Here is a 26,568-nt window from a genome sequence, read left to right on the forward strand (position 1 = left end):
GCTCAGTGATACCAAAGGTGTCTTCAAACACTATAGCTAGAAATGAACTAATTAGCATGGTATATCTTAAATTCTTTGTGTTTGTTTCTGTATAGCCAACTACTCCAAACTCTACAGGCTTCATAAAGCAAATGTATCATCCTCCTGTATCTGCAGACCAGTTAGCTTGGTCCTCCAGCTGGTGGCTTTCAAGCAACTATATTTAAGGTGCTTTCTGCAAACATTGTCATCTGAGAGCTCTGCTGGGGAGGGGGCTGGGCCAAAAGGCCACACAGTAGCACTTGCTGACTGTTGGCCAAAGACTTGGAATCCTCACATCTTCAGCTTCTTAAAGCAACAGTTCACATCTCAAAAGCCTCCTGCTCCCCAGAAGGAAGGATTCAGAGAATGTGAAAGCTGTAGAAACAGTCTGAAGCCATGGACATTTTATAATGTAGTCTCTGAAGTGACCACGCTCAACCTTTTTGTATTCTATTTGTTCCAAACAAATCTTTATGCTCATGTTCATCACACATTTAGCAGGAGGTTTCAAAAAGAGGGGTGGGAGTTTACTCACTGGGAGCCATGTTGAGAGCTGTCTACAATTCTCTATATTCCCCTAGGAGAGAACAGCATTCCCTATTGTGACACAGCACAGCACCTGGTAGGAACACAAAAACCCTTCTGTTCACATCTTCTACCCAATGTCATTGTGTATGACACCCTCTTTTGCTCTCACTGGTTAGACATGCTCTGAGCCTGACTTCCCAACAGAGGTTTGGGACACCGAGTCTTGAGGTTCATTAGCAGTCACTGTCCCAAGGCACACAGAGCCCTCTGGCTAAGTGGCAGTGTCCTGTCCACCAGACCCACACATTCTACTTGTTTGATAACATCATCTTGTCAATGCACTAGTTTTCTGTGTCACACTATAAGTCTATGAGATTGATTAGAGTGGAGAGTCTAGATTTGGAATGATTTATAAATGTGTATGCATATATTTAGCATGATCTGAGACAATGGCATTATTTATCTTTTATCATAAAAGTTTATCATATGGTACCATGCCAAATTTTCAAAAAAAAAAAAAAAAAAAAAAAAAAACAACAACAAAAAAAACAAAACAACAAAAAAAAACCATTTCAACCTCCTGATGTTTTTGCACATACAAATTAATGTATCATAATTGCAACTTTTTTTGTTTTCTGTTTGAGTAATCTCTCAAACACAGTGGTGGTCTCGTTACCAAGTAAGACTGAAAACAGGCTCAAAGAAACAAGAGTGCGCCTGTTGTTGCTGCTGTCCGAATCTCCTTTCTAAGGCTCTGCATATCCTTTTTCATTTTTTTTTCATAAACATTTCCTAAGGACAAAAGTATTTCAGAACATATGGGCCGTGTCTCTGTTTTGGATGTAGAAACTTCTGGCATTTCACTGACTTCATTTCACTCTGAATCACTCTCTCATTTGCTATAAACATCAGGGTATTTTGATCAATTAGGAATAACTGAGATACTTGGAGCATAACACTACATCACTCCAACTTTCCTAAATGGGTAAGCGATTGCCCAGTGTGTGTCTTCTTAATTATTTTTAAATTTATATGTTCTGCTTATTTAGTTACCGAAACAGATGGTGTGAGTGGAGGTTTTGTTCAACTTCAAATCAGAGCCTGCCTCACCCTGTGCTCTAAACAGAGTCCATAGAGAGGCACAGCCTCCATTTTTTTGATGTAATGAGTGATATCGCTCACACACACACACACACACACATACACACACACACATATATCAGCATGTGAGTCTTCACCAGAATGGTGAGCTCATGAGCCTTGCATTGGCCATAGCCACAAAAGGACTATGGGCTCCAATAACAGGCTAACCTGGAAAGACTTTGTATGCCTTGTCCAAATCAAGTGAGTCCTAGAACTGTGAGCCACAAGCACATGATCTGTCACACACACACACACACACACACACACACACACACACACACGTGTCATACATATACATCTCTCACTCTCACAGGCACACACATGAACACTTATACATCCATGCACACATACATGGCACACATGTATACATTCCCCCAAAATATTTTATATACATCATTTATATATGCCATGGGTAGATATTACTTGTTACACAGAAATACATACACCATTCATGTACTATGTGTGCTGCCTGCACACCACACAAACTAAAACTGCACATACCCACACAGACACTCTACCATTGCACACATGTGTCCTCTGTACATATATACACACTGCACAAACAAGCACTCATTCTGCCTGTGTGTGTACCACACGCTAAAGACACATGCTCTTTTTTCATTTAAACTTCAAAAACATTGATTCAGGCATGCCAATACTGAAACACAAAATAAAGCACCAACCATGACAAGCAAAATATTTTCTTCAAAGAGTCTAAAATTCCTTTTTGTTTGTTTGTTTGTTTGAGGTTGTTTTAGGTAGGCCCCTGACTGGCCTGGCACTCATTATGTACTCCAGAGCAGCCTTGAACTTCTAGGCAACCTGCCTGCTTCTGCCTCTTGAGTGCTAAAATTATAAGCCAGTATATGCCAGTCTCAAACTTTAATTCCTGTCAGAAGCAGATAAATACATGAACTAATGGGTAACACTTTCAAATCTCAGAACAAAACTGTGCATATGGCAGTTCGAAGAAACAGGTAGAAAGGGCAAAGACTATCACAGGATCAGGAAGGTGTTTTTAGGCTCTGTTGGGGCAGAGAGCTGTATATGTTGGGGAAATGAATCCCATTCACTCTGAGGGGGATAGTGCCACCTGGTCCCACTAGTCTGTGGGCAGGACACACAGAGAGAGGAGACCCAGCTGGGGCTTCCAAGATGGTGGGTGGGCAGTTGAAATCTAATCTTCTAAATTGGCTGTGTCCTCATTCTCCCAGACTCTCAACAGCCCACAGTGAGCAGTCACCTAAAACAAAGCCAACTGGCCTCAAATCTCTACAGTGTCGTGATCATATCTGGCTCTCAGCACACTGTGAGAAGACTAGCGGGAGACACAGGTAACAGGCTTGGTTTCTAGAGAGAAACTCTCTCATCTCCCACACCAGACCACCAAGCCAAGCCAACTATTTTAGATTCTTTGCCTTTTCCCCTAGGTCAGCCATAGATTTGACACCATATACATTTTTAGAACTGAGATGTGTCACTGCCAATGGCTTTCCTGTGAGAATGTGTCCTGAGGTGCCTTATCTCTACCTTCAGAAACTACCAAGTTCTGCCCTCTCGTGCCATTCACAGTGCCCCCCACACTGCTGTATGTACTCTGGTCTTATACCACCATAAGGCTCCTACTATCTCCAGATTCTCAGTTCGTTCCAGCAAGTTGGCCCAGACAGTCCTTCTCTTATGACTCCAGATCTGGAACCATTGCCCCTCTGATTCCCCACATGGGAGGTGAAGCTATTAGTATATTTTCTTCTTGGAATACACATTGATTTCCTAGTAGTCTAAGTTTTTCTCCACATACTACTGAGCGCTGGACAGCATGTGTTGGACTGCGGTTTCTGAGTTCAAACAGCCCCTGGTGACTCAGTTTCAACTTCAGTCTTCGACACCCCTCTCCCAGCATCCTCATTTGGATGGAAAAGTATTTATTAGTCTCATTCCATACAGGAGGAAACCAAGGTATAGAGCGATTAAAACCCACCCACACTCCCCAGACGATGGGCTAGAAAGTGCTATGAGACCGACTCAAGCTCCTTACCAGACTCCACATGGCTCACGTCTGGCCCAGCTCAAACCTATGAACTTTCAAGTCTGTGCTGAAGTTTTTTAAAGTTGCGTCTTATGGGGGAGGTCTTTGAGAAACTGCTTGACTTTCTTTACTGCCAGATCTGGAATATCCAGACATAATACTTTCAAAGCCTTTCACTTTCCTCTGTGCTTGCTACAGTATTTCTAGTCTAGTCTTTTCAAGTGAACTCTAAGAAAGCACTATGTGTGTGCAGAAGTACATGAACATGCACACACTTCACACACACACACCGAGAGAGAGAGAGAGAGAGAGAGAGAGAGAGAGAGAGAGAGAGAGTTGCTCTGAGGACAGTGTGAGGCAGGGCTGCAAAAGGAAGGTCCTGCACCCTGGATTTCCTCTTCTGGAGGAAGTTTTCTTTCACAGCTGAGTGAGAAGAGTCCAGGACAATGGTTTGCTTAATATACACTACAGGCCTGTTCAGTTCCTGGGTTCCGATAGCTGGAGTCAGGCATCAACAAAAGTATCTGACCTTAGCTTCCACTGGCATGGAATTAGAATTGGGATGGTTAGAAACTGATCTAAAGTGGTATCCAAAGCAACAAGGCCTCTGAGTTGGAACAAGAATAAAACCACTGAGATGTCTTCTGGGAACACACCTCTGCGTGGTTGGTATCTGTGGAAGTTTAGCATATATGCACAAGTCTTCACCTAGCTTGTCCCTTTGTTTAAGAAGGGAGTCCTATTCCTAAGTTAAAACATACAAAGCACAAAAGGCATCAAGGCCTCTGCTTGCTGTGTCTCCAGGTGCCCCAGCCCTATATCCTACCCAAGACCTTTCAGTGAAATCCTGGGGGCTCCATGGGACCACATATAAAAAGCATATCCTAAAAGCTCTGCCTTGACACCAGACCCAAGGAAAACAATAATGACCGCATTAAGCACAAGTTAAAACATCTGAGGAAGACGGGTCCCTGCAAAGAGAAAGCAAACAAGGAAAAATGTGTGTGAACCAAAATGTGACCTGATTCAAATTGTCTTTCTCAGTAACCAGAATCAACTTTGATCTTATATTTTAAAATTTGCTTTTAACGGATAATGTCTGTAGCACAAATTATAGGAAGGCCAAAACATGAAGGATTAGAGGGATACAATATGTTAAATGTGATTTTCAAAGGCCCCTTTTGTGAGGAATTACAGTGGAGGCTGTGAATAGAAAGTGGCTTTGAAGTCAGGAGTGCCGCCTGGCCCTCTGCTCTGGGATGCCAAGGCAGAGCTATGATTACGCTGTCAGCAAGAATGCTTCCGAGGCGCACTTCTCTGTACGTTTCTTTCCCCTATTCATGGAGAATTCTGCCTCCCCAATACTCTAATAAGTTGCTAAAAACTAACGAAGAGGGTCATTATGCACTTCGCTGAAAGTCATGCTGTTATGTAGCTTGGGAGCCTTTTACTATAAAAATGAAACATATTCCGGAGCCTTTTCGTTCTGTCTTTTTTCCTATTTTTTTTTTTCCTACCAAGAGGTTGGGATGAATGCTGCAGTTCTCTGAGACCATGGAGATGCTGTCCTGACCTTTCAAAGTCAGCCCACCACATCAGATCTGTGTTGGCTCTGAGGTTTGGGAAGGCTCCTGTGCTGTGTGTGGTTTGTAGCAAGAAGAAACCCAACATAAGCTGAATCCAGGGCACCTGCACTGAACCCGCCTACCCTTCCAAGCACTCTGGCTTAGCTTGGCCTGCCCTGCTCATAAGATACTCGGCACACTCCCATTAGCCTGAAGATGGGCAAAAGCATTTACTCCGAAGCTTAATTCATAACAAAGTGCTGAATTGCTGATGCCATGCTCCACTGAAAGTGAAAAGCAGTCTCATTGCAAGTCGAGGACATTTAAATAGAAAGTCTTGGTCCTACACCCTACCCCCTGACCACTCGACAAACGACGCCTTACTTTACACTGTGCACCGTGGGTCCAGCACGGAGCATTCAGTACTGTGCACCCAGCACTAGCCATTCAACACTGTGAGCTCATCTCTCTAAATCCAGCACTGGGGCCAGCAGGAAGGATACAAGCCCTTGGTGTGCTCTGGGGCGTCCTAAGGACCTGCTGACACTTGCTGTGCTCCATCTACCCCTACACTCCCAGAAGATGGACTGCCTCCTGGAGAGACCCCTTCCCTTTTCCTGCGGGCGTCAGGCCCCTCTCCCTTGACTCCTCTCTCCACAGAGCAGAAACTCCTGAGGAACCCACCCCACACTCAGGATGTCATTGTGCTATTTTCTCTACCTCAACAGCCCTGTGTCTCATCAGCCACCAGGCCTTTCTCTCTCCCCAGGGTTCTTCTAAGGTCCCCATGGCATACAGGGCTTTTCTGAATCTGTAAGCAGTTCCACCTGTCAGGTCCAGGACAAAAGCTTGGTGCATATGATTCATACCACCTGGTATTCACTCCCACCCTTGCCCCAGTATCTTACCTCACTATCTGATAGTTATCTTTCATTTGGTCTTATTATTAATTAGGCATTTTTGAATACTGACTTGCAGGGAAATTCAAAGGAAAAGCACAGAAGCTTTCCACTTACTTTATTATTCCACCTTATAATGAAGGGTAAGCAGCTTTCTGGGGCCCCTTTATAAGGGCTGAAAGCTCATATACAGCCTCTCTGGAGGGAGAGAGCCAATGGAATATGTACAGCTTATATCAGGGGAGTCACTGGACTGGCTTCCTGAATGAGACTGTTCCAAGGGTGACTACATACTAGTCAGACTAAGAACCTGGTGCTGCTGAGGTCACAAATATGGACGCCTTAGCTGTCCCTGTCCTGATCTGAAGAGCTGCTGGTGTTGAGTTTCCACTGCAAGGCTGGGAAAGCTGGAGTCTGTGGCGAATGGAGGATGGACAGCAATGGCACCAATAGAAACATTCACTGAGCACAAAGCATACCGGCTCCATTTGGTTGAAGCTCTCTATAGTCCAAGCCACCCACTTCAAAGGTGATCTCCCACCCTCAGTTAATTCTTTCAGGAGCTCCCTCACAGGACACTCCCAGCACTGCATCTCCTAGGTGACTGCAGACCCTGCCGAGGTGACAATCATTACCAACCCTTGCAGGACCCTAGGGTGTACATTGTAGAGCTATGAGATGTGATGCATAGCTCTCTCTACATGCTGCATCTCATCTGGCATCCCCTCAGGCATGCCCATTTGTATTTGGGTTCCTTTTCTTCCTGATAGTGCTTTTTATGCTTAAGAAGCTCTAGCCTTTGATTACATGGATTTTGCAAATGCTTCCTCCCAGGCTGTGACTTCTCTTTCCCTAGACTTGTTTTCTGTCTGTCCCACACCTCTAGGGTGGAAGCCCTAAGCTTGTTTCATTCATCTTGGTATAATCCCCCCCAACCACTTCTGACATATCACCTCCAATGCAAGTGGCTGACATAATGGTACCCTATTTGTTGACTCCCGTGAGGGCAAATGACACCTCACCAGGGCTCTGGCCTCTCAAACAGAAGAGCAAGCTCAGATCTTGTTGGCATTTTGATGCTGGGTCACTGTGGACCTTTCGGGACAGGTGGGTGCATTGAGAGTGGCTAAGGGCTGCAGCATGGGAGTTTAGGGTTGGTGGGAGAAATTTAAGTTTTGAAGGGCAGGTAAACGGTTTCTCTCTCTAGAGGCTGCTGCTTTAAAGGGTGCAGTGACTTGCCTAAGGCTACCCTTCCACTGTGTTGATAAAGAGGATCCCATAGTGAAGACCCCGGCCATGAGAACTGTGCGTGTCATGTGGCTATCAAAAAGTCAGCTAGAGGAAGAGACAAGAAAATGAAAACAGGTGTAACCAGAGAAAACCTGTGGAAGTTGGGAGGAGGGCACCGTCTGTACCAGGAAACCAGGGCTGACTGTCTGCCTACAGAGCAGCCATAGTTACAAGGGGGAGACTTAGAGGAAGGGAGAGGAGAGAGGGCCAAAGCTTCCTGTTTGGGTTCAAGATCAGCATTGTTAGGAGAGATCAGAGTGGGAAGTAGTAAGTAAAAGAATGTCCATGCTGGATAAACACCTCTAGGGCCAGCCCTGACCAGGTGTCAGCGGGTGTGGCAGCAATCTAGCCAAACAGTTTGCTTTAGTTCTGGGAATGTTAATTGCCATGGTTCAGGAAATAGTCACCATTTAACCAAAATGGAGGGGCTTTCCAAAACAATGTGGCTGTGACTAGCAGGTACGGGATTTAAATTCAGGCTGGTCTTTGATGCATTTGGGAGTGTAGTATCCAGTAAATAACCATTAAATGTACCTTCGAGGACCATTTCCCACAGCCCAGGTCCATGGTGCTGGTTGTTTCCTTGCATTCCCAAATCTCTTAGAAAATGCTGACCAGCATGAATATTCTAGAAAGATCCAGAAGATATTCATCCACCTGCCCTAGGCTTTATTTACTCCCAAATAATTGTATGGGCCTACCCACTTTAAATGGCAGCCTGGTAGAAATCTAAAATATCATTTGTGGTTCTATTTAGCCCTCAGGTCTTGGCCTCTAACATCCTGCCTCCATGTTCCTTCTGTTCCAGGGATTACTCTCCCAGGCAAGCCTAGGCTTCCAGGCCTCCCACATGGGGGGCAGTCTCTAACACAGGTGCTCTGTCCAATGGGGAAGAAGGGATGAGTTGTGAATAGCTACTGTGAGAACCTCTCTGTAACTGGAATTCTCCTGTGTGAGCCATGCCTTGGTCTATTCCACATTCCTGAGACCCAGAACTTGTAGGATTTCTGAGGAAAGTTCTGATACTTCATACAGGGTGCACCTCCATTGTCCATGTTCATATACCCATTAGTAGTGTGGGTCTTTGTCCGTGAAAAGGTTGATGTGTCCCTCCATTCTGTTCCACTTGAGACAACCCCTTCCACCTCCCTGGACTCACTGCTGCTAGACCTTAGACCTCCCTGGACTCACTGCCCTCAGCTCCCCTCAGGTCACCCACCTCTAGGAAATCCATATACATTTCTATAATTCTGACACCTATATACATTCCCTTCTTAGGACCTCTGGGCAATATATATATTTGTTACTTAATGCTGCCACCTCACAGAACCTGCTTTGGTGGCCCTATGACAGATACTATTAGTTTCCCCTTAAGTCTCTTCATCACGTTTACAAATGTGTTTGTCTCTCCAAGTGACTGGGCCACTCAACAGGCTAGGATTCTCCTGCTTTTTTAAAAAAACTTTAAGACTGAGTAGTAGCATCTCAGATGTCTAACTTACAAAGGCTTTTCCCACATTTATTTTCTAGTGACTTTAAAGATAAAATCTTTACACAACGCACCCTCCCCCAGCAATGCACCACACACTTAAATGTTCACATTTTCTTTTGCCTAGAAAGCTTAAGACCCTAAGTAAAATATTCACTGTGGCTAAGAAATAGCCCTAGAATCTCTATGAAGTACACAAGTTGTACTAGATCCATTTCTTTCTTTCTTTTTTGTAACCTATAGCTCCTGTGTTCATTTTTAATTCAGCAGATAGAATAACTGAATAAGCATCTTCGGTTATGATACAAGCTGAACTAGAGCACTTTGTGGCCCTAAGCCTTCACCCTACCTCTGTCAAGCAGCATGAGCAAATGCAAGGCTTAAGCCTAATAGCATGCAGATCATGACAACTAGAGGCAGATCCTAAGTAGAAAGGCTTCTGTGGTGCTATGGTATGTCCCCTCCTAGGACCTGTATGTGAGGATAGTAAGATTTAGTCATATTTTCATGTATCTTATAACTAAGGGATAGGACACAAGTCTAAGCATGAAATTCATTTATACTTCATACGTACCAGACCTAAACATAATTTCATACGATATTTTTAAGTTACCTGAATTTCATCACATGAGGCTAGATGTGGAGTTTTTCACTGTGGTACCATGTCAGCGCTCAGAACATTTTGAATTTGGAAGCATGCCATACCTCAGGTTATGAGTAAAAATGGTCAGCCTGTATTCACACTCCCCAACAGGTAAGAAACATTCTCCAGCAAGAACTGGATGCTGCAACTTTAAGTCTCTACCATCCTGGAAGAAGTAGTTCCCTAAATTTAAAACTTCCAGATTTAAAACAAATCAACCTCCTTGAAATCTATTTTGAAAAATATATTTTTCGGTGAATTCTGTGTGCACCCTGTACTGTCATCGTTGAACAACAAGACCTGTTAAAGTATTTTTATTGGTTCAGAGCCTTCCAACATGGAGAGGCTTCTGAGACTCAACAGAACAGATGTTGAAAAATCAGACTCTCCAGTTAAACAGAAGATGTCAGAGCTAAAAGCTTCCCTGCTTCACAAACAGACTTGATAAACCCTGTTTTTCCACTTGCCAATAAAAACCCTGGCAACAACACTGTTCGTGATTTTCCAGAGTAATCACTCTGAATTGTTCTTGTCTTCTTTGCTCAATAGGTAATCAGACTTCATGTAGAACACAGCTTGTCTGGGGCTCTCAGAGCCCACTAAAAGGGCTAACAAAATTATATAAAACGTTCAGCCTTGATGACAAAACATGCAGACTCCTCTCACCAGCCCAGGTTGCAATGCCCAGAGCTGGTGGCACTGTATCCTGTTGTTTTGAAATTAGGAGGCTTCTTTTTCTGGGACAAAGCTTCAAGCAATTCAGAGTTGAAGACATTAAAAATAAAATCATAACCATAACCATTTCCTTAAGCCAACCCTTGGTTTCTTCAATTGGTTATCTCTGGTTTCACCTTCTCCTCTTTACAACTCAGAGAAAGTCACAGTTATATTGGAACCTGCTGGAGAAGGTACCCAATGACACTGTATGCTGGTTATTTTAGGGGATATTCCTTAATGAAACTGTTGTGGTTCCGATGTGAACCATCCACTGCAGGCCCATGTATCTGGACATTTGATTGTTTGTCATGGGCAGTGTTTTTAGACACTGCTGAATCATTAGGAGGTAAGTCTTACTGGAGGAAGAGAGCACTGGGGACAGGCCTTGAGATTGGATAGCCCCATCTCACTTCTTGCTTTGTCACTGCTTTCTGACAACAGATGCAGTGTAACCAGCTGTGGCACATGTCTGAGGCCATGTTTTCTCTTCCCACCATAATGGGATGTACTCTTTAAACAGTGAGTGAAAATAAGCCATCCCTCCCTCAAGTTGCTTCTTTCCAGGTTTTAAATCATAACAAGGAGGAAAGTAACCCCTGCAGGAGCCCTTGAGCCACACATTCAAGTGAGAGCGAAATCTAACAAGCATCTATGTGCTAAGTGGATTCTCCAAAGTTAGCCATCGTACCTTTACTCTTCTGTTGCTTCTAGATCATAATATACTGTTAGTCTTGTTGAAGCTCACAAATTCTGAGAGGCAAGTAGGCAGAATCTACACTAGTATTTTAACTGTCTAGTTGCAGGACCAAGGTCTCAACAATTAATTCTCATATGACCTCTCTGAAACTCATGGTGAACCCAGAACACCATACCACACCCCTGGCTATCTTCTCTTATGGACATAATCGGTTAAGAGGTAGAAACTCATACTTCTTGTTCTGTCTTCGTTCTCTTTACCTTTACTTCAGCTTCTCAGCATCCAATTTGGATCCAATTAGGTCCATTATAATCAATATACCTGATGAACTCTCCAGAACAAAATTAAATTAAATCACAAAAAGTCCAGAAAGAGACAAGAAATTCTTTTTTTAATCTTTTTTAATTTTTAAAATTTTTATTGGATATTATATTTATATTTCAGATTTTATCCCCTTACCCCCAATCCCCCACCACCCAGGAACCCCCTATCCCATCCCCCCTCCTCATGCTTCTATGAGGATGTACCCCTATCTACTCCTCCACTCCTACCTCCCCACCCTCGAATTCCCCACCACTCAGTGTTCAGCCTTCATGGGACCAAGGATCTCCTCTCCCACCTATGCCCGACAAGGCCATCCTCCCCTACATGTACAGATGGAGTCATGGGTCCCTCCGTATGTGCACCCAGGCTGGTGGTTTAGACCCTGGGGAGCTCTGGTTGGTTGATATTGTTGCTCTCCTCATGGGGCCACAAACCCTTTCTGCTCCTTCAGTCTTCTCTCTAACTTCTCCATTGGGAAACCCTTGATCAGATCAGTGGTTAGCAGTGAGCATCTGCCTCTGAATGTGTCAGACTCTGGCAGACCTCTAAGGAGACAGCTATATCAGGCTCTTGTCAGCATGCACTTTCTGCCATCCACCTCAGTGTCTACCTTTGGTGACTGTACATGGGATGGATACCCAGGTGGATTGATCTCCAGATGGCTCCTCCTTCAGTTTCTGTCCCACACTTTGTCTCTATATTTGCTCCCTTGAGTATTTTTGTTACTCCTTCTAAGTAGGACTGGGGCATCCACACTTGGTCTTCCTTCTTCATGAGCTTCATGTGATCTATGAGTTGAGCCTTGGCTATTCCAAGCTTTTGGGCTAATATCTGCTTATCAGTGAATACTATGTGTGTTCTTTTGTGATTGGGTTAACTCACTCAGGATGATATTTTCTAGTTCCATCCATTTACCTAAGAATTTCTCGAATTCATTATTTTTAATAGCTGAGTAATACTGCATTGTGTAAATGTACCACATTTTTTGTATCCATTCCTCTGTTGAAGGACATCTGGGTTATTTCCAGCTTCTGGCTATTATAAATAAGGATGCTATGAACATAGTGGAGCATAGAAACAAGAACTTCTCATATCAGCATTTCATTTGAATTTCATTCCCACTCCCAGCTCTTACATATGAGTTAGGAATATTAACTTGCAATAACTTTGTGCTACAAAACTGTTGTGACTAAGGTGCTTTTTGATCATTTCAATCTGGGGGCCACAGAGTACCAAACACAAGCAAGTTATTCTCTCTGAGGCTTATGCCATTCAGTTCAGACACTGGGAAACTATCTGTCACTTAGAAATAAATCTCTACTTTCTACCTGTAGTCCCACTGATATGTGGCTGGAGAGATATCTCAGTGATTAAGAACACTGGATGCTCTTACAGAGGACCTAGGTTCAATCCCTAGCACCCACATGGTAGTTCACAACTGTCTGTAACTTCAGTCTCAGGGGATCTAACACCCTCTTCTGGCTTCTGTGAGTGACAAACATGTACATGATGCACAGACATACATGCAGACAAAACAACCATACACATAAAGTAGAATAATAAAATAAATTGTTTCTAGTTTTGGTTATTGTTATTTTTATAGCAGTCTTAAGTTTTATATAGACTTACTCTTGTTTTCAGCCAGGTCAAATGAAGATGAACCTTTTCAATTTTGAAAAACAAAATTTAACAGTATGAAAATGTCTCTCCTTCCAATATACCTGGAAAAGTCTCATCAGGTCTGTATAAGGTGTGGCCTCACACTATGCTGAAGTAAGAAAAGCCATGAGTGAGTCAGACACAATTGTTTCTGATGATGATGCCTCACAGACCTGCAAAGCTAAGCCAGAAGTATCAATTTAATTGGAAAACTTGATGGTTAGTTTTCATTGTCACCCTGACATAATCTAGAATGACCTAGAAACAGTGGCTCAATTGATCATTGTCTAGATCTAGTTGGCCTGTGGGTTTGTCTGTACGGGACTGTCTTTAATATGTTAATTGATGTGGGAAGGGCCAGTCCACTGTTGGGGGCACCATTCTCTAGGCAGGGGACACTGAACTATGTAAATGCTACAACCAAGCTGAGTATTAACAGGTATATAGGCATTCCTTCTTTCTGTTCTTGGGTGTGGTGTGTTGAGCTTGTTTGCAATGCCCCCCCAACTAGCTTCCTTCCCACCCCTTCACCCCCCACACACACTTCTCATAATCATGGACCTAGAATTATAAGCCAAATAAACACTTTCTCCCCCAAGTTGCTTTTTTCAGTATGTTTATCACAACAATAGAAACAAAACTAAAACAGGTATTCATTCCATCTTCCATGCCTGGCACTTGTGACTGACTATACTGAAAACCATATAGCGTGGTACTGTCCATGGAAGATAAGCCCTTCTTTGTAGTCTGGGGTGTATTGTCGATTTTGGAATTTTGATTTCTTTAAGAACACAGAAATATTATAAGAAAGTGTTTTCATTTAATCCCATGTGTAGGGGCATGGGACTGCTTCAGACTGTCTGCAGCAGCTGCCTATGATTTGCATAGTGCTTTAGCAGATGTATAGTTTCACCAGCTACAGATAATTTCTGTGATGGTGTGTCATTTGAAATTGTGAAAACTTTCCAGAGGGTAGATAAATGAAGGGGCCCCAAGAGGTGGGATGAGTGGGCACTGGTCATTTGGGGAGGTTAATTGTGGTTTGTTAGTAGCTGTGATCAAAGAAAAAAAACAAAAGAAAAAAAGGTTCAGCATTTTTTCTAATTCCTCTTTCTCTTCTATCCTTGATCTCTCCTATCTACTATTTAGGGGTGAAATTGGGGGGATAAAAGTGGAGGAAAAAGTACCCACAAAGTAGCAAAGTCCAGCCACACCTGGGCCTTTAAGGGTCTTTGAAAGTTTTATCCCTGTGAAGGCCCTTCACTTCTCTTGATCTGAAGATTCTCTCTCTCTCTCTCTCTCTCTCTCTCTCTCTCTCTGTTCCAGAACTAAAGAAAGCTATAACCATCTACTTCCATTCTTGAAATATGCTTCCTTCTCATAATTGAAGCTGATACTGAGAAAGTTGAGGAGAAACCAAAGACCAAGGAGTGACTGTTTTGAGCTGCTCCAGCCAATAAAGAAGCTGCTAGCCACATGTGAACATGGAACATTTCACATGAGGATCATGGAACATTTCACATGAGGATCATGCAAACCACAAGATATTGAAGTGTGACAGACTCTGGGTTTTGGAGACCCATATGAGGAAAAGAATAGAAATTGCTATTTTTTTTTAACATGTATTGCTAGCCAAAAGAACATTGATCAAATTTTAAAAACACATCATTATAGTTACTTTCTCTCCTTACTGACTCTTTCTTTTCTGTCCTGTTCTTTTTCTTTTCATTGTTTTTAAACCTGTAACCATAAGAAAAAGACAGTTGAGTGACTCCAGAGCAGAGGTAGGCAAACTTCTCCTGAGAAAATCCAAGTGGTGGATGCCGATTTGCAAGTGAGAACAACTCTGTTGAAGCCCTGACACTCTGCTGTGGTGGGAAAACCCACCCCACAGCATGCATGAACAGATGAGCACGGCTGTAGTAAACCTGCATTTGCAAAAGCAGGTGGCAACAGGCTGTGTGTGCAGTTCTGGTTTACAGCTGATAGTTCCTGCTTTAGACCATACAGAGCATTTTTAGATTAACATGTCAGTTTTTAATGACTTCCTTTTGCTCATCAGCCTGAATGAGCTAATGCTAACTATGCATGGGGGAGGTTTTACCACTTCTTTTTTGAAAGGAAGAAGCCTTTCAGGGCAATGATGGACATTCTATGGCCCATCTGACAGGGAGGGCCTGGTTTCGTTATTTCTTACTATCCACTGGCAGCAATTAACCAACCAAAGTTCTCCATGAAGGCAGAGCATCCCCTGGCATACTCTCTGAAAGAAAATCTCATGTTCATGTTTAGACACTTGGGTTCCTCTTTTGGTCCAGTGTCACCAGCCTAATCCATTAGTACATCTCCATTTTGGAATGATACATATTGCCTCTCTTGACACTCCACTAATTCCTCCATAGCTCACATCTTTAATTCAATGTCACATACATCATGTGGTCATACCATTTAGTTGCAATATATGGCCTGGCTATTGAGGGACAAGTTGATGTTCTTGGGCAAACAGCAGAAGCCCTTTAACAACTCAGCTCACCAAAACAGAGAATCCCTGTTTGCAAGGTGTTTGCAAGAAAAACAAGTATCCAGACTAGCTATCCCCTCTGATACGATTGACACAGAAATGTCTCATGCTGGTTTGTTCCTCATATGACTAACAAAAACCAAGCCAACTATCTCAGATGATTGTCAAAGTCCCTGTCTGTCTTCAAACATGTTATTATTCTTATTTTTTTCCAAGGAGAAAATAAAATGTCCCAACATTAAACACATCTTAGTGACTTCTCTCCTGAAAGAAAGCACTACGGAGTGACTTCATGGTTTATAGATAGTAAAAATATCAGTGCTTCACCAGTCACTCTATCATCAGCTTTGAAAAGCCATCTTTACTTTAGACACATTTCCCTCCAGTGTCATTCATATCCATAGCCTCATCTACATTTGCCTTGTTAAATTCAAACTAATAACTGCACATTAACTCCACAGAAGATAAAAACATTCCCTCACCAGGACCAAGAAACAAAACCACAGAAGCAAAGGTGTTAGCATCTCCTGCTATAATTTCTCTATTTCAAACAGAGAAGATCAAGTAACTACTTCAGGAAATAAGCAGAACAAGTCATTAGTGATATTAACTGTTGCTGGTTTATTTTTCCTCTTTTTGTGTCATTGGGTGCTGACACACATAATCGTTAAGTAAATGGAGTGTCCTCATATTTTATTGCTCACCACAAACCCTCAAAGCACTTCAATAGTCAGTGTATGTTAGAAACAGCAAAATCAGTGTGAATCCTGGGGTTGACAATGATGAATGGAGAGCCCTTATCAAGATGCACAGCACAGGGACCTGAGTTTCTGGGGGCTTCATTGTGTTTGGAAGATGGACAGCTCGGCCGATGCCTGCAGTCACATACCCTTTGAGCTATCAGCACAAATTCCCTCTTGTTAATTTCCAATGCTTTCCCAAACCTACTTCCTCTAAGTAGATGGAAGCAATGAGGTCTGACGGTATGTAACAAGCACATCTGGCTCTGCTTGTTTGCTTCACAAGCTTAAAACATTGCTGGAGACTGAGTCACAGCAAGAGCCTCAAGTGGTGCCAGGAGGACACCTGGTAAGTCAGTTCTCTTTGAGAGACAACCTCATCTGTAGAAGCTCACAGCAGTTGCAGGGAATGTAGGAGTTGTGTCAAACAAGCATTCAGAAGCACTTACTACTTACTTGTGGCTGTGAAGCCTATATTCTCAAGACAGGAGCTGCCTGGCTGTGCCACCCTGTAGCCCTCACATGTTTGCACCTCTTGAAAATAATGAGAATAGAAGAGTGGCCATAATGGTCCTTTACTGATTCCATTCTTTTCCTCTTTCTTTTGTTCCCCTTTCCCTATACAAATAGGAAGCCTGAGGGTAGGTGGAGCCTGAGTGTGCAGAGACCTGTGAGACAAATCTCTGTTCCCTTGGCTGTCATAGCATCATCATGAACTAAATAATCATCAATGATGACATGCAGAAGTGTGCCAGAATCTGACATCATTGTGACATGGGCTACTGATTTTGTCTGGGGAATGGGGTGGAAAGAGGAGTTATCCCAAAGTTATCCTGTGAGCCAGGCTCTGGAGCATATAGTGGAGAGCTCCAGATGTGCACCGTGAAAATGATGAATCCTGGGATACCTGGCTTGTGCCGGGGGTCAAGTACAGGGTAGCAGACCATCAGGAAGAAGAACCTTTGAAGTTTGAAGTCATGCACATATTTAAACATCTGTTATGACACAGGTGACTTTCTCAGTAATCCACTATCTGTGCCTTGATCTGACCCCATTTTGTCTTGATTCAGGCTCACATGTAGCCCAGGGCATCCTTAAACCGTATAGAAAAGGGTGTCCTTGAACCCCTGATTTTCCTGTTTCTGCTACTTAAGTACTAAGATTATAGACCTGTACCACCATGCCTGGTCTTGAGCTGAGTTTTTGAAAGTGAGAGACTATACTCTTTAAAAACTGTGACTGTGTGCATGCCTTAAGTTCAGCACAGAAACAGTTCTGTCAAAAAAAGGGGTGGGGGGAGGAGCTGCTGTTGGGATGTGAATGCACTATATGAGAGAATTTAAACAATTCTGGCAAAAAAAAAAAAAAAAGTGCAATTCCATGTTGTGAAAATCCATCTTGTGGCCAAGAAAAAAAAATGTCAGAGGCTTTGTTTTCCTTTTTAATTTATGGTACACAAAGGACTACAAACAAATCCTGACTTTCCAGCCATCGTCAGTCTCCTCTCCCTTTGAGCCTCTGTCTACCTCTCTGTGTGCTGACTATAAACTACTCAAGTAAGCACACTCATCTGAGAAATGACTGCACACTGTCCTTTCCATTGACCACAGCCCACAAAGCTGTTCTCCAGCCTAAAACTCATGTCATGAAATAGCAAGGCCTGTGCTAGGAGGAAGCTGGCTTGGGGTTCCTTTTCCACCAGCCATATCAGTTTGCTTCTCTGAGACCTCGGCTGTTCATCAAACAATAGGAGGAGTGAGTATGGTCCCTGGGGAACTACAGGGTCTCTGTTCCACAGAGCTGTACTCAAGTGCACTCACAAAGCATTTAAGGTACAGAATGGTGCTTGGAAGACATAAATTGTGGTGCTTACAAGTCCTTCCTTCTGAGACCTGTTCCTATTCAATGTTGAACCTCCTTGGTCCTGACCCACAAGGGGAATGGAGAATGCTGCACAGGCCTGCTTTAGGTAAAGGTGGCTCAGCTTTGTTGGGGGAGACTTTCTCCTGCCAGTTCTACACAAAATATAACTTTAAAGAGCCCAGCACGCATGGGATGCTGTCTAGATGCCTCAAGCATGCTAAAGAGGACCTTGAATTTCCCAACAACAACAACAATGAATAGAATCCATGACAAAGACTGCAAGACTTTTGAGAACCTTGGTTGTGGCTTCTGCTGTCTGAAGCATTGGGAGTGGAAGCACATCTGTGGGTTGTTCAAGTCTGATAATGCTTCAAGTCAACACAGCCCAAAGAGTTAAGTTCTGGCAGGATGGTGGTAGATCACAATGATCTGTTTTCTGTCCCAGGAGTAATTAGAAGATAGGACTCAGAGATACCAAACAGTAAGAACAAGGAGGTGAGAAGGGCACTTACCATGGCCTGACCAGGATGCTCTGCATACATGAAAGTGTGTGGTTGTTATGGATTAATAAAATATAAGCTTAAGGAAACAGGGGTGATAAATGCCCTGATTTTTTCATTACATACTATTTACGTGTTGCTGATCATTTCTCTGTGCTCATAAATATGCATAATGAAAATAGTAGAAAACACTTTAATTTTTAAATTATATAAATCAGGTGTTGCAAGCCTGCCTAGACTCACCCATGGAGCTTAGAATGATGGACCTAGAGCCTGGAGAGTTGGCTAAGCACTTTTCTACTCTATCAGAGGACTTCAGTTTTGGCTCCCAGCATCCATGACAGGTGCCTCACAATTGCTCAAGGGAATATGGCAGTCTCTTCTGGTTTCCATGGGTACCCACATGCATGTCACTCAGAGAGAGAGAGAGAGAGAGAGAGAGAGAGAGAGAGAGAGAGAGAGAGAGAGAGAGAGAGATCCCCTGATGAACAAGCAGTACCTCAGAGAAAATATCCTGGTAGCATTTACAGCAAAGGTGGGACATGTTGGGAAGCCTACAGTTCACATATCTGAAGCATCCTACGTGCTGAAGATGGTTGTAAGCATTCTTTTGGCTCCATCTCTGCACGCATAGGTTCTCTCCATTCTGGCCAATCAGTGAATCCAGGACTGAAGCTGGTAAATTTTTCTTGTCAAAAATAAGCCCCTGAGCAGATTCTTCCCACAGTCACAGGATATATTGTAGCCAGTCTTTTGCTATTTTATGGGTTCTTCTTTTTTCCACTCTTCTCCAGCCTTTCAACCTCTTAACACTAGATAAGAGAGAAAAGGGGATAGAAAGGAAAGGAAAGAAAAGAGATCCTTGAATAAAGTCAGGGGTCAGAAAGGGGGCAATGTTATTGTTAGATTACTTCCTACTGATTAGGGGTGTCGAGTTCCTTGAGGCAATTTTAATCTTTACCATCAGGATATCTACTCTTTTATTCCTCTTCTTCTCCTATTCATCTTCTTCTCCTCCTCTTCCTCCTCTTCCTCTTCCTCTTCTTGGTTCTTCTTTGCTCATGACTACTTAACAAACCAACAACAATCAACAGAGAACAACAAACAACCAACAACCCACCAACCTCTTGGAGCCCTAGCATTTATATACCCTCTGAAAAATTCCCAGAATTCCAAACATCACACAGTCATAGAAACTATCTACAGCTGGCAAAATCATGCCCCTGCTAGAGCAAAAGGCAACACACAGTCAGCTGCTGTGGACAGTCTGAAGCAGCCCCATATCCCACACCTGGGATTAAAATGAAAACATATTCTTATAATATTTCTATGATTTTTGAAGAAACCAAAATTCCAAAATTGTCACTACAGTATAATTAATCTAAGGATTCTATTCAAAATTTACGTGGCTACACTGGGGTTGGTAGGTTCTATTAGAGAATGAGTTAAAATCATCATTCTGGGTCACTCTGAATCCTGAGCCAACAGCTGAGTGACTACAAAGGGATTTGACAGCTAATGGCAATCAAGGAATGACAGTGGACCCCATGGAGCCACTGGGAGAAAGACATGTTTTAACTAGGAAGACTAAATTACTATAATGCTATACACCAGTTAAGTGGGGCAAAGCCATACACAGGCACTGATGGTTCATCTATCAGTTGGGAATATTTGGAACCAGCAGGTGGCACCTCTAAGCTCTCAGATGAACTTCAGGGTGGACCCTGCCAATGCTCTGATGGTTTTACAGTGTCTAGTCACCATGCTTCACAGCTGGTGGAACAGATGTCCTAAGCAAAGGGTGAAGGGTGGGGTCCATGCTGGTAGCTGCGGAACAGGGGGAAGTGAGCTACTCACACAAACTCCAGGCCTTGAACCATGGTGACCAGACACTTCCAGACTCAGGCGTAAAGATAATAGAGACCATGAATTTATAAATAGTTCCCCCAAGAGGCTAAAGGAACACACCTCAAAATTGATCTTCAGGAAAAGTAATGGTAACAATGTCATAAAGTTTTTTGTAAAAATATCATAGAGACAAGGTGTTCCTTTCTACCCTTGTCCACTTTCTGTTCTTCGAATTGTGTTCTGCACACTTGGCTTGAAAGAGAAGCATGCTATCTAAGGTTAGATTGTAAGGAAGCTTCAGAGTCCAGAATGCAAAATCAAACTTGCTAGCTTACAAGAAGCCCACTGAGAAATGTCAGCAACTTAATTGTGTTTATTTCCTACAATATTTTGAAGACATTTTGTTAAATGAATTAGTTCTCAAGCTTCAAGAAATACATGAGGTCTCATTTGGTGTCCCCTGCATTTTCCAATAGGTCCTAAAAAGTCCTCATCATTTCTGGCAGCCATTTATTGAGGGCCTACTATGCATCAGCAACCCCCCTTTGATGACCTTCTCTTCATTAACCACCCCCATCCCCCACTGAGTCCAAGCAACCCAGCCAAATTCCTGGGTATGCTGATTCCTCAATGGAGAAAACAAACTTATGCAACTTCTTTGAAATGAAGACACACCCAGGGGAAGGGGTACAAAGAACACCCTGGACAAGCCCTGTCAAAGTGTTGTTCATAAGCAGACACATCAGAAGGGCATACACAGTCCTGATAACCCAGGTCAGTTTCATAAGAGTCCATTTTAGTAGCGCTTATAAAGACATTATCTCACACAATGGTTCAGATCGTTATTTTATTACGGTCACAATCTTCTGGTTGTCTCCATTCATAATGCAATGCCCACAGCCATGGGGATACTATTAGGAACAACACTTTCCTGAGCCTGCAAATGACCTTGTTAAGTAGTAAGTTAATTCATCACGTTGCTCAGCATTTATTTAGACTGAACAGCTAAAGAAACGAAAGTGTGCACAGGTCCAGGCTGGAGGGAAGTCACCTAAGAACATTAATTATGTTACCTAACATTCATTTGCTGTACCTGGTTTTCCAGGAACTCCTTAAAGTACAAACCCATGTAGTCATATTAACCCTGCCAGCCAGTGTAGAAAAACAGAGAGAGAAAAGTGTGGTTAGTCCTATCAGCTAGATTCGAGTTTTAGTTTGATTTCTACTTTTGAGGTAAAACTCAGCTATCAAAAGCAACTTAGGGAGTAAAGGGCTTCTTTCAGCTTCCACTTCCAGGTCTATCATGGATGGAAGTCAAGGCAAAAAACTTAACAAGAAATTGCAACAGAAACCATGGGGGAACACTGCTGGTTCTCAGGCTCTTCTCTTTGGTTCATATATAGCTTTCATATATAGCTCAGGCCTATCTACCTAAGGATGGTGCCACCCACAGTGGACTGTGGCCTCTCTAGTCAATCATGACAATTCCTCACAGACACAACCACAGGTTAATCTGATTGTGGCAATTCCTCAGTTGAAGTTACCTCTGCCCAGATGTCTAAGTTGTATCAAGTTGATACTAAAAGCTACCCAGCACAATTTGTCTAGGAGACATCTCTGCTTCCTGGATGCTATGGTCTGTACTGCCATGAGAGGTGGCTGCTTCTGAAACTATGAACTAAAGTAAATCTCCCTCCTTTTGAGTTATCCTCTTGGGTGGTGTTTTAAATCATAGTGACCCAGAAGTGACAGATATAAAAGGGCTAAGTAAACCACCTCTGCCCACAGGGGAGACAAAAAAAAAAAAAAAAAAAAACAGTTTCAAGCCCAGTAAGGCAACAAAGGCCCTGCTCCAGTCTAAGTGACAGTGCCATCTTCCATGGGAGGGAGGCATCTAGATTGCCAGAGGATTCCTTAAATGCCACTTCTCTAGACACTAAATTTTCAAGTCACAGTTCAGAGTGGTTCAGGCACATTTCCTCTTGAGTTATCATTTTGTCCTGTATCACCAAGCTTGAAATAAGATAGCCCCTGTAATGTCCTAGCACTGTTTGGTTTCAATAAATGGTGTAATTATATGTAGAGAAGAAAAAGGAGTATAGTGGCCAATTGTTAAAACTCTTAGCCACGCCTCAAAAAAACAACCTTCAAAATAGTCTAGGTTTAGTGGGAACAACTCATTAGTAAATGATTCACACAACACTCCTGTGGGCTCAGCTTCTGTACTCAACCAAAAAAAAACCTTTAAAGTTAATATGTTAAATAAATTTTAGTGTAAACTAAAGACATAACTTTAAAAAGAAAGAACAAAAAAGCAAACAAACAAAAACCAAACCAAACAAACAAAAAAAAAAACATATCAGTGTTCTGACAAAATATTAGTTTCATCAGAAACCCAAACTGTTGAGAGTGAGGATTCCATGCCTGTAAGCTAGGTCTTTTATAAGGCTATTTAGTCCAAAATATGGATGTAATAAAAAGCATGGTACAGAACTAAGATGAGCTGCTTGAAAATGAAACATAAAATTATAGACGACTCATGGCCCCAGCCCTGTGACTAATCGGAAGCATTGGTCAGTAGCAGGCAGCAGACACTGGCAAGATTCCTATGGTGCTCAGGGCCTTCAGTATCTGCAGACACTCCTTCTCCTTTGAGTTAACATAAGTTTGCTGGAGAAGTCTGTGGCTGTCAGAGGCTATACTACAAGCCTAAAACAGAATTAATTTGTATTCCAGGGGCTTGGGGAAACTTTTATGAAAATAAAACATAACCACAAAATTTCCTCATGTCCTTGTGGCCACAAGGCTTTATTAGAAACCAAAGTGGGAGTTCACTTCCAGAGTTCCACACAAAATGTCATGGTGAATGATGAGATTTAATTTATCTCTAACTAGTGCTGGAGTAGCAAGGAGAAAATACCCAGTTTCTATAGTCCTGTGAACCAGCAGGAACTTGTACCTCTCTGCTCTCAGGTCCTCAAGCCTACAAAGAAAGGACATCTTCAAGATCTGGTATGACATTGTTCCTCAAGGAGCCAACATCTCCTTCCTCCATAAAACCCAGGAGGAAGCTCAACTAAGGGCCCTAGGGAGATGGTATAAGGACCCAAGTTTAGTCTCTAAGACCTACATTTAAAAAAACAAAACAAAACAAAACCTGAGCTTATGGCATGGAGGGAGGTAAGTGGGGTGAAGGGGACACACAGGAATATCCCTGGAATCCACTAGCTAGCCACTCTGGTCAAATTGGTCAACTCCAGATTCAGTGAGAGCCCTGAGTCAAAAAATAAGGTGGAGAGTGATTGAGGAAGACTTCTGGTCTCCACAGTCATGTGCATACCTGCACACACATAAAAGAGAAGAAAACATAACATAAGTTATTTAACTCAGAATTTAAGAGTCTTTGTTCTGCAGCAGTGAGATGCTTCACACGGCAACACTCATACAGATGTGGCCTAGCTTTGTCAACTGTGTGTGGTCTCAGGTCACGCACAGATATCAAATTCTTCCAAACTCACTTGATGCCATGGGAACTGTGCTTGAATCAAAATGCTTCCAGATTCATCTGATACCTCCTGTCTACTTTGTAAAATTACATTTGTTGCCACCAGAGAACCAGGATAAGCTCTGGCTGTTAAATCTTTGGGGCTACTTGCCCACCCTCCTTACACTCCCTTTCTTCTCTGAATAGGTCAGTATTTGCTAGCTTTTTCCCAGTCTGTATCCGAGTGCAACTCAAGCAAGAAGAATCTTTGTTTCAGTTAGACTCTTGTTGCTCTGACAGAACCTGATTGGAGCAACTTAAGTCAGGGAAGGTTTATTTGGGCTCTTGGTTTCACAGAGGTCTGTCTATTGTGGTAGAGCAAAGTTCATCAAAGTAGCAGGTAGGGGAATGCTTGCCCTGGATTGCTTCCTTCTTCACCTGCTCTTACTCCATCTGGATCCCCAGTCTACAGATAGTACCATCCACAGTCGGGGTGGGTCTTTCCCTTTACTTAATCCTCTCTTAGAAACCCCCTTTACAGATACACCCAGAGTAAACCTATTTGACCAGTGATCCATTAATGGCCTGTGACTCTGAATGCAGAAGAAAAGCCAGGAGGCCTTTTTCCCCTTGTAGAAAGTATTCTACTCCCCTAGTTTCTTTTCTGTTGCTATGATAAAATGCCCTGACAAAAGGAGCTTAAGGAAGGAAGGGTTTATTTGAGTTCACACATTCAGGTCCCAGCCTATCACTGTGGGAACATCATAGCAGCAGGAGCTTGGGACAGTTGGTTAGACTACATTTATAGCTCAAAATCAGAAAGGAATAAATTCAGGAATACATGCCTATGCTAAGCTCTCCTCTTTTACACAGTTCAAGATCCCCTGCCTAGAGGATGGTGCTGCCCACAGTGGTAGGTCCAATCTCATTTGGCATACTCAAGATAATCTTATATAAACATATCCACAGATCAACATGGTCTAGATGATCCTACACAGAATTTCTCTCCCCAGGTAACTCTAGATTGTATCAAGTTGTTTGTACAAGATTATCTTGAGAATGTCAAATGAAGTTGGACCAAAACTCAGATATGCAAAAGTCAAGTGTTAACATTCATCTTAACAGCTGGTAGGAAAAAATACTATGTCTCATCCTCAAAGAAAAGGGAGGAAAACAAAAGATTAATATCACATTAGATTAGTTATTTTTCTCATTCCTGTGACCAAAAGTGTGAATCGACTAAAGGAAAGATGGATTTATTTGGACTCATTGTTTGAAGGACTCTATTCCCCAAAGTTTCCCCAGCCTAGAAAAACAGCATCACCAGCTACACATATGAGGCTTGGGAACTGTTTCTTTTTAAACCTTGACACATTTCCTAGAGCTAGGTCATTACAAGAAGAAATAGTTGGTTTGTTATGCATTGCTGTAATATAATAAATTCACTAAGGCAAAACACTGAAATCCTAAAAGAACTAGATGGTGCAGAAAGTCCTCATTGTTAGAGCCTGTGAATTCACCGGACAGAGAGTTTACTTCTGTTTCATTACGTAGAGCCATGATTATGTAGGGCGGAGGTAAACACTTGATAAGGACAGAGGAAGGCAACAGAAGAAGGATGGCAAACATATTTTCACTCTTACAAACTCCAAAGTAAAATGGAAGTTTCTTAAGAAATACCCATAATTTAATATAACAGTTTAAAATAAAAACCTACCAAAGTGAGCTCAGAAGAGAGATGGGAAACCAAGTCAATGCATGGGAAATTGTTGAAATATCTAACAAAAGACAGACAAAGTAAGGAATGAGCTAGGAAGAAACAAAAATATTTCCCATAGCATAGAGTAAATGGCTACCACATTAGGACTGACAGTCCAAACTGCTGGGATTCTTGAGAAATTAACACAAGAATCCTAAACTTTCTAAAACTTAGAAAGCAAAACTATAAATATATACTCAAAAGAAAAATATTTTATGTGCAACGTTGAATTTTACTTTTATTCTTTTTTTTTTTTTTAAGCTGAGAACTAAATCCAGGGCCTTGAGCTTCTCTACCCTGAACTAAATCCCCAGCACCACCATGGTGAAATTTTAGATGCCAATCACAAAATCTTCTTTTCTGAATAAAATCTAGTCACCTTGTAACTCTTGGCAATCCAATGCACATTTTGACAATGGTACTCTAAAACATAAACAAAAGAAATCGACTACTTCTCAGACACCTCCAACGCTGATCAAGAGTGAGTCATGTGAGCACCAGCCCACCCAGTTGTTTGTCCCAGCTTTCATGTAGGAAGCCCCAAGACTGTCCCCACCTCCCACCAGAGGGCTTCCTATCAAGTGTCCCCTCCTTCTGCCACCCCACCTATGTAGACTCTTCCCTCTCCTCAGGGAAGCACCTCCACTTTCCTGGCCTGGTTGGATGGTAATGAGTTAATCATTGTAGTCTGAGACAAAGTGACTGAGAAGGATTCAGCTATTGCCTTTTTATTCCTTGCTACATTCAGTCATATTCTGAAAATATGGCCAAAAAAAAAATAAAATATTATGAGAAATAATGTTCACTCAACATTTATTGCACTGTGTGGTGTAGTTGTTCTGTTTCCAT

Source organism: Arvicanthis niloticus, chromosome 3, assembly GCF_011762505.2.
Source record: "Arvicanthis niloticus isolate mArvNil1 chromosome 3, mArvNil1.pat.X, whole genome shotgun sequence".
NCBI lineage: Eukaryota > Metazoa > Chordata > Mammalia > Rodentia > Muridae > Arvicanthis > Arvicanthis niloticus.